The sequence below is a fragment of the Hordeum vulgare genome, chromosome 4H (genome assembly GCF_904849725.1).
Source record: "Hordeum vulgare subsp. vulgare chromosome 4H, MorexV3_pseudomolecules_assembly, whole genome shotgun sequence".
Taxonomy (NCBI): domain Eukaryota; kingdom Viridiplantae; phylum Streptophyta; class Magnoliopsida; order Poales; family Poaceae; genus Hordeum; species Hordeum vulgare.
This window is the reverse complement of record NC_058521.1, coordinates 192,087,253-192,104,010: the sequence shown is the minus strand read 5'-3', so window position 1 is coordinate 192,104,010 and position 16,758 is coordinate 192,087,253.

Sequence of the window (16,758 nt, the reverse complement as noted above, 5' to 3'; positions counted from 1 at the left end):
TTGATACATCTCCAACGCATCTATATTTTTTGATGGTTTCATGCTATTATCTTGTCAAACTTTGGACGTTTTGTACGGCTTTTATATCTTTTTTGGGACTAACTTATTAACTCAGTGCCAAGTGCCAGTTCCTGTTTTTTCCGTCTTTTTGACCCTTTTCAGAGGAGGATTTTAAACGGAGTCCAAACAGAATAAAATCCGCGGAATGATTTTTTCCATAACATCAGACACGCGGGAGACTTGAGAACCAAGGCACGGGACCTCGGAGGAGGTCACAAGCCCACCAGGCCCGGCATAGGGGGGGCTAGCAGGCTTGTGACCTCCCCGTGGCTCCCCTGCCCTAGGTCTTTCGCCTATGTATTCCCTAAAATCCAAGAAAAAATCAGGAGATCATCGAAAATACTTTTCCGCCGCCACAAGCTTCTGTCTCTGCAAGATCCCATCTGGGGCACGTTCTGGTGCCCTGCCGGAGGGGGGATTCTGATATGGAGGGCTTCTTCATCAACACCATTACCTCTCCGATGATGCGTGAATAGTTCACCATAGACCTACGGGTCCATAGCTAGTAGCTAGATGGCTTCTTGTCTCTCTTGGATCTTCAATACAAAGTTCTCCATGATCTTCATGGAGATCTATCCGATGTAATCTTCTTTTGCGGTGAGTTTGCCGAGATCCGATGAATTGTAGATTTATGATCAGATTATCTATGAATCTTATTTGAGTTTCTTCTGATCTCTAATATGCATGATTTCATATCCTTGTAATTCTTTTCGAGTTGTGGGTTTTGTTTGGCCAGCTTGATCTATGATTCTTGCAATGGGAGAAGTGCTTGGTTTTGGGTTCATACCGTGCGGTGACCTCACCCAGTGACAGAAGGGGTAGGGAGGCACGCATCGTGTTGTTTCCATCAAGGGTAAAAAGATGGGGTTTTCATCGTTGGTATGAGATTATCCCTCTACATCATGTCATCTTGCTTAAGGCGTTACTCTGTTCGTCATGAACTCAATACACTAGATGCATGCTAGATAGCGGTCGATGTGTGGACTAATAGTAGTAGATGCAGAAAGTATCGGTCTACTTGTGTCGAACGTGATACCTATATGTATGATCATTGCCCTAAATATCGTCATTACTTTGCGCGGTTCTATCAATTGCTCGATAGTAATTTGTTCACCCACCATAATACTTGCTATTTTGAGAGAAGCCTCTAGTGAACACTATGGCCCCCGGGTCTACTCCACACTATATTTTCGGCCTTACACTTCTACTTCGTTGGACTTTCCGCCTTCAGATCTCACTTTGCAATCAATCTTGAAGGGATTGACAACCCCTTTATAGCGTTGGGTGCAATCTCATTTGTGTTTGCGCAGGTACTCTCAACCTGACGAGATTCTCCTACTGGAATGATACCTTGGTTCTCAAACTAAGGGAAATACTTACTGCTCCTGTACTGCATCACCCTTTCCTCTTCAAGGGAAAAACCAACGCAAGCAAGTCTCTGTCAACGTGTCAATTTCTGGCACTGTTGTTTGAGAAGTAGGAGAAGGATTTATGGCGCCGTTGACGGGGAGGATCAAGTCAAGAACTCATCCAAGTAAGTGTCACAAACTCATCTCTTGCATTTACTTTTTTGCCTCTCGTTTTCCTCTCCCCCACTTCTGGAAAACAAAAAATTTACAAAAAGATTTGCCCTTTTCTTGGTTTGCCTTTTTCGTTTGCTTTTCTTTTGCTTGTGGGCTATGTGCAGTCAATATGCTTGCATCTTCGCTTGCTGAAAATCTATTGATATGGATCCTCATCCACTTGCTAATCTCTTTAAGAGATCCAATTATATTTAACCATTTTCTAGTGAGTTGAGTGCACTTGACTTTCTCTATGGAATTTTTCTTGAGATGCGTGAATCTGAAAATCGTGATGAAGAAATTTATGAAGTGATTCACGAGGGCTCCTTGAATGAAAAGCATGATAGCAATGGTTTCACTATAAATTCTATTAGTGACAATCATGCCAAAAATATGCACAATCCTAAGCTTGGGGATGCTAGTTTTGCTATGTCCCCTACTTGTTGCAATGATCGTGATTGGGGTGATAATTTTTCTTATGATCTTGGAAATTTGTTTAAGCCTCATGATGAATATGATATTTGCATCAAGATTGAAAGTGGGTTTGGAGAAGTCATGACTTTAGTTGATGATAATCCCACTATTTTTGAAGAGCGTCAACTTTGCATGCATGTGGATCATGAAAAGAATATCCTTTATGATAGCTATATTGTTGAATTTGATTACGATCCCACATGTAATTGCTTTGAGAGAGGAAAATATTGTGGTAGAAACTTTCATGTTACCAAATTACCTCTCGTTATGTTGAGATTGCTATTGTCTCTTTCTTCTTCCTTGCATTTGGTAACTATTGGTTGTCTTGAAAATTTGTTTTCCTATAAAATGCCTATGCATAGGAAGTATGTTAGAATTAGATTTGATTTTCACATGCTTTATGATGCTCTCGTTGTGCTTCAATTCTTGTCTTTTGTGTGAGCATCATTGATTTATCAATGCCTAGCTAAGGGCGTTAAACAATAGCGCTTGTTGGGAGGCAACCCAATGAATTAATCTTTTTCTTTCTGTTCTGTTGCGTCCACACCATCATAATTCTGTTATGATTGTATCTTTTGTGTTTCTTTCTATGTTTGAGCCAAGCAAAACCTTTATGACTAGTCTTGGTGATGGTCGTTTAATCCTGCTGGAAAAAGACAGAAAATTTTCGCTCACGAGATGATATTTCATTTTTATTCAAAAAGAGCTTTTGAGTTGATTCTTTTTTCTGATGGTTGATATGCCTTTTTCCTAGGCATTGTTAATTTTTCAGAATTTTTGAGGTACCAGAAGTATACGAAGTATACAGATTGCTACAAACTGGTCTGTTTTTGACAGATTATGTTTTTCTTGAGTTGGTTGCTTGTTTTGATGAAACTATGGATAGTATCGGGGGGTACTAGCCATGGGAAAGTGAGAATAAAGTAACCTAACACCAATATAAATAGAAATCAAGATTGCTACAGTACCTGAAGAGGTGGTAGTTTGTTTTCTTGTGCTAATGTTATCACGAGTTTCTGTTTAAGTTTTGTGTTGTGAAGTTTTCAAGTTTTGGGTGATGTTCTCATGGACAAAGAGATAAGGAGTGGAAAGAGCTCAAGATTGGGGTTTCCCAAGGCATCCCAAGCCAAATTCAAGGACACCAAAAAGCCTAAGCTTGGGGATGCCCCGGGAAGGCATCCCCTCTTTCGTCTTCAATCCATCGGTAACATTACTTGGAGCTATATTTTTATTCACCACATGATATGTGTTTTTCTTGGAGCATCTTGTATATTAGGAGTCTTTTATTTTTGTTGTGTCACAATCATCCTTGCTGCACACCTTTTGAGACAGACATGCACTCATCGTGATTTTGCTAGAATGTTCATCGTGCTTCACTTGTATCTTTTGAGCTAGATAATTTGGCTCTTTGTGCTTCACTTAGATCTTTTAGAGCACGGCGGTGCGTGACTTGGTAGTTGTCTTATGGTATGAAAGTAGTCCCAAAGGTGATAGGTACCCAAAGAGGAAACAAAAACCTCCATCTTCATGTGCATTGAATAGAAAGAGAAGTCTTGATTCCTCTCAATTAGTTTTGAGACATGGATTTGGTAATATTAAGAGTTATGTTAGTAGGGTGTTGTGAATCTAGAAATACTTGTGTTGAAGGTAGTGATTCTGGTAGCATGCACGTATGGTGAAGCGCTATGTTAGGAAGTCGGAGCATAATTGATCTATTGATTGTCATCCTTTGTGTTGAGGTCGGGATCGCGTGATGGTTAACACCTACCAACCCTTCCCCTAGGAGTATGCGTTTAGCACTTTGTTTCGATAACTAATAAAAACTTTCGTAACAAGTATGTGAGTTCTTCATGACTAATGTGAGTCCATGGTATAGATGCACTTTCACCTTCCACCATTGCTATCCTCTCTAGTATCGCGGAATTCTCGCCGGTGCACAAACCCACCATATGCCTTTCTCAAAACAGCCACCCTACCTACCTACTATGGCATTTTCATAGCCATTCCGAGATATATTGCCATGCAACTCCCACCATTCCGTCTCATGACTTGTGATGTCACTCTCATATTGCCATTGAATGATCGTAAGATAGCTAGCGAGATGTTTCAACATCATACGCCAAGCTAGATCGTTGCACATCCCGGTACACTGTTGGAGGCATTTCCTATAGAGTCATCATCGTTCTAAGCTTTGAGCTGTGAGTAAATAAAAGTGTCATGATCATCATTATTGGAGCATTGTCCCATGTGAGGAAATAATAATAATAAAAGAGGTCAAAGAGCCCAAATAAAAAAAGAAGAGGCCAAGAGCCCAAAAAAAGAGAAGAGAGAAAAAGAGAGAAGGGACAATGCTGCTATCTTTTTCCACACTTGTGCTTCATAATAGCACCATGTTCTTCATGATTGAGAGCCTCTCATTTCGTCACCGCCATATTCTAGTGGGAATCTTTATTATATAACTTGGCTTGTATATTCCAATGACGGGCTTCCTCAAAATTGCCCTAGGTCTTCGTGAGCAAGCAAGTTGGATGCACACCCACTAGTTATCCTTTTGACCTTTCACATACTTATAGCTCTAGTGCATCCTTTGTATGGCAATCCCTACTCATTTACATTGATATCTATTAATGGGCATCTCCATAGCCCTTTGATACGCCGAATCAATGTGACCATCTCCTCCTTTTTTGTCTCACAACCACCACCACACTCTATTCCACCTATAGTGCTATATCCATGGCTCACACTCATGTATTGCGTGATAATTATAAAAAGTTTGAGCAAGTAACAGTGAGAAAACAATTACTTGGCCAATACCGGGGTTGTGCATGAATTAAATTAGTTGTGTGAGGATGATGGAACATGGCCAGACTATATGATTTTGTAGGGATAACTTTCTTTGGCCTTGTTATTTTGAAAGTTCATGATTACTTTGCTAGTTTGCTTGAATTATTATTGTTTTCATGTAAATACCACACTATTGTTTTGAATCTTACGGATCTGAACATTCATGTCACATGAAAGAAGTTACAAAGGACAACTATGCTAGGTAGCATTCCACATCAAAAATTCAGTCTTTATCACTTCCCTACTCGAGAACGAGCAAGAGTTAAGCTTGGGGATGCTTGATACGTCTCCAACGTATCTATATTTTTTAATGGTTTCATGCTATGACAAACTTTGGACGTTTTGTATGCCTTTTATATCTTTTTGGGACTAACTTATTAGCTCAGTGCCAAGTGCCAGTTCCTGTTTTTTCCGTGTTTTTGACCCTTTTCAGAGGAGGATTTTAAACGGAGTCCGAACGGAATAAAATATGCGGAATGATTTTTTCCATAACAGAAGACACGCGGGAGACTTGAGAACCAAGGTAGGGGACCTCGGAGGAGGTCACAAGCCCACCAGGCCCGACCTAGGGGGGCAGGACTAGCAGGCTTGTGAGGTCCCCGTGGCTCGCCTGCCCTTAGTGTTTCGCCTATGTATTCCCTAAAATCCCAGCAAAAATCAGGAGTTCATCAAAAATACTTTTCCGCCGCCACAAGCTTCTGTCTCCGCAAGATCCCATCTAGGGCATGTTCTGGTGCCCTACCGGAGGGGGATTCAGATACGGAGGGCTTCTTCATCAACACCATGACCTCTCCGATGATGCGTGAGTAGTTCACCATAGACCTATGGGTCTATAGCTAGTAGCTAGATGGCTTCTTCTCTCTCTTGGATCTTCAATACAAAGTTCTCCATGATCTTCATGGAGATCTATCCGATGTAATCTTCTTTTGCGGTGTGTTTGTCGAGATCCGATGAATTGTGGATTTATGATCAAATTATCTATGAATCTTATTTGAGTTTCTTCTGATATCTTATATGCATGATTTCATATCCTTGTAATTCTCTTCGAGTTGTGGGTTTTGTTTGGCCAGCTTGATCTATGATTCTTGTAATGGGAGAAGTGCTTGGTTTTGGGTTCATACCTTGCGGTGACCTCACCCAGTGAAAGAAGGGGTAACGAGGCACACATCGTGTTGTTGCCATCAAGGGTAAAAAGATGGGGTTTTCATCATTGGTTTGAGATTATCCCTCTACATCATGTCATCTTGCTTAAGGCGTTACTCTGTTCGTCATGAACTCAATACACTAGATGCATGCTGGATAGCGGTCGATGTGTGGAGTAATAGTAGTAGATGCAGAAAGTATCGGTCTACTTGTCTCGAACGTGATGCCTATATGTATGATCATTGCCTTAGATATCGTCATGACTTTGTGCGGTTCTAGCAATTGCTCGATAGTAATTTGTTCACCCACCGTAATACTTGCTATTTTGAGAGAAGCCTCTTGTGAACACTATGGCCCCCGGGTCTACTCCACACTATATTTTCAGCCTTACACTTTTACTTCGTTGCACTTTCCGCCTTCAGATCTCACTTTGCAATCAATCTTGAAGGGATTGACAACCCCTTTATAGCGTTGGGTGCAAGCTCATTTGTGTTTGTGCAGGTACTCTGGACTTGACGAGATTCTCCTATTGGATTGATAACTTGATTCTCCAACTGAGGGAAATACTTACTGCTCCTGTGCTGCATCACCCTTTCCCCTTCAAGGGAAAAACCAACGCAAGCAAGTCTTCGTCAACGTGTAAATTTCTAGCGCTGTTGTTTGAGAAGTAGCAGCGCTTCCGAGATCGGGAGCATCAAGAGACCTCTTCTTGGCACCCTGTCGGAGGGAGGATTGACCTCCGGGAGCTTCTCCACCGCCATGGACGCTTACCAGACGTGCCGTGAGTAGTCCTCCTTGGACTATGGGTCCATGACCAGTAGCTATGTGATGTGTTCTCTCCAATCTTGTGCTTCAATGGTTAGTCCTTGTGAGCTGCCCTACATGATCAAGGTATCTATGTAATTCTCTTGATATTGCTATGCTCGTTTGTTGGGATCCAATGGATTATGAGATTATGTTCAGATTGTTATGAGTTATATATTTGATTATCCTTTTATGTTATGTTCCTTAGTGATTCACGCATGTTCTCCGTTGCTATTTATTACTTTGGCCGAGTAGTAGATTGTAACTCCAAGAGGGAGTGTTATGCATGATTGTGGGTTCATGCCCCTCGATATCTAGCTTGAGTGACAGAAACATAAGACTAAGGGATGTGTTGTTGCCACCAGGGAGAAAATAACTATGCTTGTGACCATGGTTGCAAGGATTGTTTACCTTACGCATAGTTCGATAATGCAGTTGTCCGTTGCTTTGGGTTTACACGTTGGGTTGGGCTCGCACCTTAATACTGGAGAGATGGTCTGGATAGATATCTCTAGGTGGATGATTAGTAAGTAGATGTTGATGAATAAACGGTACACTTGTCTTGGCGTACTGCCCATTACTATTGAACCTCTAACTATCAAGTAGCATAATTAGCATTGCGGTGCGTTCATAATTGTTTCAATTTCCCAACTGTGATTTGTTTGCCCAAGCATAGTTGTTTATTGTCTTTTGGGAGAGAGACATCACTAGTGAACATCATGTCACTCCAGTCCATATCACCATCATTGTTTACACCTCCATTATTTACCGTTTTGATTTACTTTTCCATTGCAATCACTATCACCTTTCCCGCTTGTGTTATGATCCTTTGCAAACTGCAAGGCCGGAGAGATTGACAACCTCGCTGCACTCGTTGGGAGCAAAGTTATTTGTGTGTGTGCAGGTCCTCGTCTTCTGCTAGCGCCAGGGTGGAAGACACCTACTTGTTGATCCTAAGAGTCCTACAGGTTCGATAAACCTTACCGTCTCTGTGTTAAAGATGTTAAAGATGGCAAAATCTTCCTCATGGTAATGTTGACAAACTCATCAAAGGTGATCATATTATTGGTGTTAAAGATGTTATCTTTGACAAAGATAGACTTTGTAGTGCTTGTCAAGAAGGAAAACAAGTTGGAGGAAGTCATCCTGTGAAGAACATAATGACCACAAGAAGACCCCTCGAGCTGCTTCACATGGATCTCCTTGGTCCCAACGCTTACAAGAGTCTCGGTAGAAATTCTTATGGTCTAGTTAGTGTTGATGATTTTTCTTGATTTACGTGGTTGTTCTTTCTCAATGATAAGTCGAAGGTACAAATGATCTTAAAGAACTTTGCTCGAAAAGCTCAAATCTAGTTTGAAGTAAATATCAAGAAGGTTCGAAGAGACAACGGAACGGAGTTCAAGAACACTAATGCAGATACTTTTCTTGACGAAGACGGTATCTTACGTGAGTTCTCGGTGATGTACACACCTCAACAGAATGGAGTTGTTGAGAGGAAGAATCGAACGCTCATAGAGATGGAGAGAACGATGCTTGACGAATACAAGACTCCAAGACACTTTTGGGCAGAAGCCATTGAAATAGCTTGCCATGTCATAAACTTACTCTACCTGCACAAGCTTCTCGGTAAAATGGCATACAAGCTGCTCACTAGTAACAAACCCCAAGTTGGATACTTTCGAGTATTCTCTCTAAGTGCTATATTCTTGATAAGCATCGTCGATCTAAATTTGCACCTAAATATTATGAAGGTTTCCTTCTTGGTTACGGATCAAACTCTCACGCTTACCGTGTCTACAACAACTTCACTCGAAAAGTTGAAGAGACGGTAGATGTGAAGTTTGATGAGACTAATGGTTTGCAAGTCGAACAATTTCCAATTAATGTAGGGGATAAGGAATCTTCGTAAGCTATCAAAAATTTGTCCATTGGCAAGATTCATCCCATGGAGGTGAAGGAAAGCACTTCATCAACTCAAGTAGAAGCTCCCACTTCACATCAAGGCGAGCCACAAAACGACATGGAAGCACCTACAAGCGGTACACGACATGATGAAGAAGAGGAAGAGAAACATCTTGATGATCCACCTCAACCTTCCTCACCACCACCTCAAGGAGAAGATGACGCCAACGTCAATGCTCAAGATGACGTTGAACAAGAAGAAGCTCCTCCATCCAACAAGACGAAGCTGTCAAGAGTTGGAGCAAGAGGGAATAGAGATAATCCGCTGAAACAAATCTACAACAACATAAACAACCAGAGAATCACTCGCTCTAAAACTCAACTAGCTAACTTTTGTGAGCATTATTGTTTCATATCTAGCATTGAACCCTTGAAGGTAGAAGAAGCTCTCCAAGATCCAGATTGGGTGAACGCCATGCATGAAGAGCTACCCAACTTCGAGAGGAACCAAGTATGGACACTTGTTGAAAAACCAGAAGGCCAGCATAATATCATTGGTACTAGATGGGTGTTTCGCAACAAGCAAGATGAAGACGGAAAAGTGGTACGCAACAAAGCATGTACGTAGCCCAAGGATACACGCAAGTCGAAGGCATGGACTATGGTGAGAATTATGCTCTTGTTGCTAGTCTTAAAGCCATTCGTATTCTTCTAGCTTATGCCAATCAACAAGATATAACTCTCTACCAAATGGATATTAAGAGTTCCTTTCTCAATGGAGAAATTGAGAGGAAGTTTATGTTAAACAACCTCCTGGTTTTGTGAACCCTAAGAAACCTGGTCATGTTTACAAACTTCGTAAAGCTTTATATGGTCTTAAACAAGCACCTAGAGCTTGGTACAAATGCATAACGAAGTTTCTCATTGAAAAGGGTTTTGAGATTGGAAAAATTGATGCAACCTTATTCACTAAAAGAGTAAATGGCGAACTTTCTGTCTAATATATGTGTATGATATTATCTTTGGCTCTACTAACCCACATTTTAGTGAAAAGTTTGGAAAGCTGATGTCAGAGAAGTACGAGATGTCCATGATGAGTGAACTGAAGTTCTTCCTTGGATTCCAAATCAAACAATCGAGAGAAGATACATTCATCTCTCAAGCCAAGTACACCAAGGACTTGATCAGGAAGTTCAACATGCAAGATTGCAAAGGTATGAGAACCCCCATCCTACTAGTGGACATCTTGACCTCACTAAGGATGATGCACCCGTTGATCAAAAGGTTTATCGACCAATGATTGGATCATTGTTATATCTATGTGCCTCTGTCCTAATATCATGCTAAGTGTTTGCATGTGTGCCCTCTAGGTCAAGCAGCACCTAAAGAGTGTCATCTATTGGCTGTCAAAAGGATAGTGAGATACCTCATACATACAACAAAATTTGGCATATGGTATCCCAAGGGATCTTATTTTGATCTTGTTGGCTATTCCGACTCGGACTATGCTCGAGACAAGGTTGATAGAAAATCCACCTCGGTTACATGTCAATTTCTTGCGAGATATCTTGTCTCTTGGACATCCAAGAAACAAAACTCGGTATCCTTATCAACTGTCGAAGTTGAATACATTGCCGCCGGATCATGATGTGATCAATTACTATGGATGTATCAAACGCTTAAGGATTATGGCATTCATGTTAGAAAAATCCCATTGTTGTGTGACAATGAAAGTGCTATTAAGATTGCATATAAAATTGTACAACATTCTAGAACCAAGCACATCCAAGTGCGACATCATTTCATCTGTGATCATGTTGCCAAAGAAGATATCGATCTCACGCATGTTCGTACACACAAACAATTGGCTGATATTTTCACCAAACAAGTTGATGAGAAAGTGTTCTGTCATTTGAGGAGTGAGTTGAACATCATTGATGCTTCAAACTTGAGCTAGACTCACTCGGATGCATGCAAGGGCACGAGCTTGACTGACTGTTCCTTGATGCCATTGATATGACTATCGTATGTCTTGGAAACTATGCTCCCTTGTATTGCATCTAACCTTTTGTAGGTACTTGGAAGAAATACACTCCACAAGATGGAAATCAACTCACATCAAAATCAATCTTGACATGGCCAAGTATCAACAACCTTTTCTTCGGAGTTGGAGGAAGAAGACAACAAAATCGTATCCTTGACAATCATAGGATATTGAATTTCACTCATTTCAATTGGATCTATTATGTTCTTCCTTGCGTGACTGACCATTGTAGGTGAAAAGTGAACCAAAATGTGATGGATAGCTCCAAACTCAAGATGATCACCATGAACATTGAGCATCCACAAGAAGTTCACCTACATGCCACATCATCAACATCATTCGAAGGTATGTACTCATATCCTTGATAAAGCTTTGTACCAATTCATGGTGTACATCAACTCCAGTGATATGAAGACATTAAAATGCTTAATCGATAAAGGCAACCCCATTTCACGCTTAACGATTAGTATGACCTATGATCAAGCATCCTTGCTTGACTCCTCAAGTCAAATACTCTAATATAGGTGACCTAGTCATCGCCCCACATCTAGATGGAGAATATCGTATGGTTCACATTTGGTCTTTCACATTCTTAGAACCATTCCACTCTCATCTATATGTGTGTATTATCAAAAAAAGTTGCTTACTTTTGTTTAACTGTCTCAGTTGGAATTATCATTCTTTTGGACTCTTGACCTTTTGAAACAATTCTTCCAGTCAGCCTATTTTCAGTTAAAGAGTTGACTATCATTGCAACCCGGTTTCACCAACTTGGGAAACTCGTTCCAACCGATTTCTCCAAGAGGCCTAAATATCAATATCAATTCTACCAAATCATTATGCCTCAGTGACTCCAAATTTTCTGACTTTGTTGCTCTGATAATTTCTTCCGGACTATTGTCTAAGGAGGAGACAACTTCTCCAAGGGGAGAAAAATGTCAGTGATCCCATGCAATATAAGAGTGAGAATCCTCTAGGATACCTAACTTAGGGGGAGATCATTCAAGGAACTCTTATCCATAACTTAGGGGGAGAACATTCAATGAACCTACAAAATATCTAAGGGGGAGAAAATACAAATTCCAGGAAGCCGTACAAAAGAGAGAAGTATCCAGGATCCTCTCTATTCTCTCAATGAGCCCTTACCCTCTAACCTTTATTTTTGGTAATTGTGCCAGAGGGGGAGAAATATCATGAAAGCTTCCATTCAGTGAACCTCCCTATAGGGGAGAAATACTATCAAATACTATCAAGAAGCTTATACAAAATAGGGAGCAAAAATACTAAGGGGAGATACATGTATCATACCCTAGACATTAAGGGGGGAGAGATAAATACCGTTTTAATTGGATTTATTGATTTGAACTAATTTTCCCTACCTACTCCCAATATCTACATGTCATGATTCAGGGGGAGAGGAAACTTTACGTACTCATTTTTCGGGGAGAAAAGGTTCTTGTTCCTTGGAGACATATTCTTTCATCAAATCCTATCTTAACTATGTGTTCAATTTCTTGGTACTTTTTAATTTATTTGCATCTTTACAACAGGGAATCTTGTGTTATATAACATTTGTTTTTTCAAGTACTCCTATGTCAAGAGTCTCAATATCCTCAAGGTAAGTATATGCATCATATTCTTATTCATGATGACCTCTTGTTCCTTGCACATACTGTTTACAAGAGGGAGTCTCAAACATGGAAGTCTTTCATTGACATAAGTTTGACGCATATAGCCAAGATTCCTATGACTTGTCTTGTCCTTATACCTTGTGTGTGCCCATGCATTCCAAAGAAACTATCCTTTAAAGGGATTGCACACATTTAGGGGGAGCTTGTTCTAGTCATATTTCTTTCAAAGCTATCATATCCTTATGAGTATCTTTATTTGAAGCTTTGGTTGTATGTTGTCATCAATTACCATAAATGGGGAGATTGAAAGCACATATGCTCTCTTGCTGATTTTGATAATTCATGACAACATACATTGTCTCTTGGACTAACAGTTTTACCTAGATATTTCAGGATTAGTTCATGGAGAGCTATGGGTTAAGGTTTATGTGGAGATACCCCTGGATGCAAGAAAGGAACAATATTGGCTCAAGCTTCAAGTTAGAAGACTCCTCATTTTATATTTGTGAGAAATCACTTTTGAGTCCATAGGAAAGCCAATACTATTAAAAGGGGGTGAGGTAGTAAAATGAACTGATTGCTCAAATGCTCAAAGTTAGCCACCAATACACTTAGTCATTTTTACCACATATCCACTCTGTCAAGTTCCACATTCACAAACTCGGTGTCACCACTATTTCCACATCGGATCCACCGAGTTTGAACCTCAAACAGAACCCTAGCCATTCCCACCAAATCGGTGCAAACGAAATTGCATCAGTGCTATCGAGTTCAGTGTGACCAACATTCTTTTGCCAAGATACACAAAATCGGCATTTTCGAGTTTGAGTATCGGTGCCGCCGAGTTTGACCGTCTGACCGTTAGTCACCTTTTCGGTGCCACCGAGTTGTGTATAACGGTTTCACCGAGATTCAAAAGTTCACACCTTTAGTACTAGTCGATACCACCGAGTTTGCTATTTTGTGTATAACGGTTGGATTTTGGCTCCTGCCTATATAGACACCTTCACCCACCTCTCAATCGTGGGATAAGCACTTAGAACACACACTTCATTTCGAGATCCATTTTCTGAGAGAGAAACATCTACTCATGTGTTGGGACTAAGATATTCCAATTCAATCATTTGAAACTTGATCTCTAGCCTCCCCAAACTGCTTTCCACCAAATCAACCTCTCCTACCCATGCATATTCTGTGAGAGAGTGACTTGTGTTGAGGAGACTATCTCTAGAAGCACAAGAGCAAGGAGTTCATTGATCTACCACATATATTACCTTTTGGAAGGTGGTGCCTCCTAGATTGGTTAGGGGACGCTTGGGAGCCTCCTACTTCGTGTTGTGGAGTTGAACCAAGATGTTTGTAAGGAGGAGATCGCCTACTTCATGAAGATCTACCATCACTACTGAAATTCAGAAATTTGCCATCTGCCATGGCGGACGGCAAAGGGGGGAACCACGGACGGCAAAGGCTTTGCCGTCGGTCAGCAGACGACAAGCTAGACGGTAAAAAAAATCTGGTGAAGAGGTTCTTTGCCGTCTGCTTTTTTAAAGAGGACGGCAAAGAATCTTTGCCATGAGGGGCAGACGGCAAACTAAATGGGACGACACATACTGCAACGTCCCTGTTAAGTGTTAACGGCAGGCCTCCTCTCTTTGCTGTGTGCCATCCCCCCTTTGCCATGCAAGGGCATACGGCAAAGAGGGGAGAGAGAGGGGGCAGATTCCCCTCTTTGCCGTCTGCCCACCCCCCTTTGCCATGTGGGGGCAGACGGCAAAGAGGGGAGAGAGAGGGGGCAGATTCCCCTTTTTGCCGTCTGCCATCCCCCCTTTGCCATGTGGGGGCAGACGGCAAAGAGGGGAGAGAGAGGGGGCAGATTCCCCCCCTTTGCCGTCTGCCATCCCCCCTTTTCCATGTGGGGGCAGACGGCAAAGGGGGGAACCAACCCCTTTTTAATTTATTTTTTATTATATCAAGCATTTTTAACAATAATCACGATATATTTCCGTACTCATAACCACATTAAAATAACTCTCATCCATAGTGCATACATATTATGCAAGTTGCATCCGTACCAAACCATATATTACACCAGTTTCATCCACATGCATACAAAGTTTCATATATATCCATATACTACAATAGTTTTAATACAAGCCATGGTCCAAGAAATCATCTTCAAGCATTCCATCAATATAATCCAAGATTCCCTTGAATTGAAGGTAATCTGCAAAATGACAAATAAGAAAGTTAGAAGAATAATACTAGATGAAGAAGTGTATATATAGGTTATTTCGGAGAGAAATTAGCTAAGTATAGACAATTTAGGAGCTAACTAAGCTAATTATGGCATTTAGCTGGAACCCTAGCTAACTATAGGTCATTTCGGAGCTAACTTGGGTAAAATAGGTCATTCCGGAGCAAACTATGCTTATTAAGCCATTTTGGATCTAGATAGGCTAATTATAGGCCATTTAATACCTAAGTTAGGGGGAGTAGGTCCTTGCAGCTATGTAAGCCTTATTATGTCATTTAGGAGAGCACTTGGCTAACTATAGGTCATTTTTTTATTAAATAGGCCATTTTGGAGCTAACTAAGCTAATTATGTCATTTCGTAGGATAATTAGCCAATTTGGCCTTTCTTGTATGAGTCTAAGCTACGTAGAAGAAGAGAAAAGAGAAGAAGAAGTAAAAGAAGGAGGACTAGTAGAGGAGGAGGAGGAGGAGAAGGAGAAGGAAGAGGAGAAGAAGAAGAAAAGGAGAAGGAGAAGGAGAAGGAGGAGGATCTTCCTCCTTCTCCTTCTTCTTCTTCTCTTCTTCTTCTTCTTCCTTCCTTTCATTTTTCCTCTTTCTTCTCCTCTCTTGTCCCCTTCTTCGGTCTAAATTGGCTAAGAATGCCTTTTTGGAGCTAATTATGTCATTTTGAGGATAATTAGCTAAGTATAGGTCATGTTTTATTAAATAGACCATTTAGGAGCTAACTAAGCTAATTATGTCATCTAGGTGGATGTTTGCTAACAATAGGTCGTTTCGGAGCTAACTTGGGTAAAATAGGTCATTCTAGAGCAAACTATGCTAATTAAGCCATTTTGGATCTATCTAGGCTAATTATAGGCCATTTAATACCTAAGTTAGGGGGAATATGTCATCTTGCAGCTACGTAAGCCTTATTATGTCATTTAGGAGAGAACTTAGCTAACTGTCGGTCATTTTTTATTAAATAGGTCATTTTGGAACTAAGTAAGCTAATTATGTCATTTCGTAGGATAATTAGCCAATTTAGCCTTTCTTGGACGAGTCTAAGCTACGTAGAACAAGAGAAAGAGAAGAAGAAGTAAACGAAGGAGGAGGAGGAGGAGGAGGAGGAGAAGGAGAAGGAAGAGGAGAAGAAGAAGAAAAGAAGAAAAGAAGAAGGAGAAGGAGAAGGAGGAAGAAGGAGGAAGAAGGAGAAGGAGGAGCTCGTTCTCCTCCTCCTCCTTCTTCTTATCTTCCTCCTTCTCCTTCTTCTTCTTCTCTTCTTCTTCTTCCTTCCTTTCATTTTTCCTCTTTCTTCTCCTCTTGTCCCCTTCTTCAGGCTAAATTGGCTAAGAATGCCTTTTTGGAGCTAATTATGTCATTTGGAGGATAATTAGCTAAATATAGGTCATGTTTTATTAAATAGACCATTTAGGAGCTACCTAAGCTAATTATGTCATCTAGGTGGAAACCTAGCTAACTATAGGTCGTTTCGGAGCTAACTTGGGTAAAATAGGTCATTCCGGACCAAACTATGCTTATTAAATCATTTTGGATCTAGCTAGGCTAATTATATGCCATTTAGTACCTAAGTTAGGGGGAATAGGTCATCTTGCAGCTACGTAAGCCTTATTATGTCGTTTAGGAGAGAACTTAGCTAACTGTAGGTCATTTTTTATTAAATAGGTCATTTTGGAGCTAACTAAGCTAATTATGTCATTTCGTAGGATAATTAGCCAACTTAGCCTTTCTTGGATGAGTCTAAGCTACGTAGAAGAAGAGAAAGAGAAGAACAAGTAAAATAAGGAGGAGGAGGAGGAGGAGAAGGAGAAGGAAGAGGAGAAGAAGAAGAAAAGAAGGAGAAGGAGAAGGAGGAAGAAGGAGCAAGAAGAAGGAGAAGGAGGAGCTCCTTCTCCTTCTTCTCCTCCTTCTTCTCCTTCTTCTTGTCCTCCTCCCTCTTCTTCTTCTTCTTCTCCTCTTCTTCTTCTTCATTCCTTTCATTTTTCCTCTTTCTTCTCCTCCTGTCCCCTTCTTCGGGCTAAATTGGCTTAGAATTCC